The sequence below is a fragment of the Aptenodytes forsteri genome, unplaced genomic scaffold, assembly GCF_000699145.1.
Source record: "Aptenodytes forsteri isolate BGI_AS27 unplaced genomic scaffold, ASM69914v1 Scaffold217, whole genome shotgun sequence".
Taxonomy (NCBI): domain Eukaryota; kingdom Metazoa; phylum Chordata; class Aves; order Sphenisciformes; family Spheniscidae; genus Aptenodytes; species Aptenodytes forsteri.
Window position 1 is genome coordinate 5,985,902 of NW_008796222.1, and position 640 is coordinate 5,986,541.

The following is a 640-nucleotide window of genomic DNA, read 5'->3' on the forward strand; positions in this document are numbered from 1 at the left end:
AGCTTTTTTTTTCTTTTCTTCCCTGGGTTTAATTGGTCGCGATTGTTAAATCGCCCCCAATTTGGAAGGTATTTGAACCACGTAGATCGGGTTTCGCCAAACGAGATCACGAGTCGAAATTAGTAGGTCTGTAGGCCAGATGTTGCGAACGCTAAAGCGGCGGCGGCAGGAGCCGCTGCCCAAGCAGAAAGGAACGGACCCCTCCCCCATGGCGATATTGGCTTGGAATAAAGTATTTTGTGATTAGCCTACGGCTCTAATTAAATTCTGCTGTCTGATTAGTCCTGATTTGTGTTTTTAAAGTATTTTCTGAGGCGGTGACCCGTTTCAAGATTACGTTTCCATGCGCTCAAGTAGTGGGCGAAGCGACATTATCAGGGAAACGTTTGCGCTTTCCCAAACCCCAGCCCCGAACGCCTATTTACGTTGAATTTAAACCCTCGAATAAGGTGTAACCCGAAACTAATGCAGGCGAATTAACGGTGATCTCGAGCGCTGAGCAGCGATGGGGTGGGTGAGACACCACGGATCGGATCGGTTTCCTTCCTCGGGGGAGGGGGCGGCGTGTGCGGGGAGCCGGCGGGCTCCCTCCGCGGCGCGATGCGGGGAAAGGCCGGCCCAGACTCCCCCTCCCCGACAC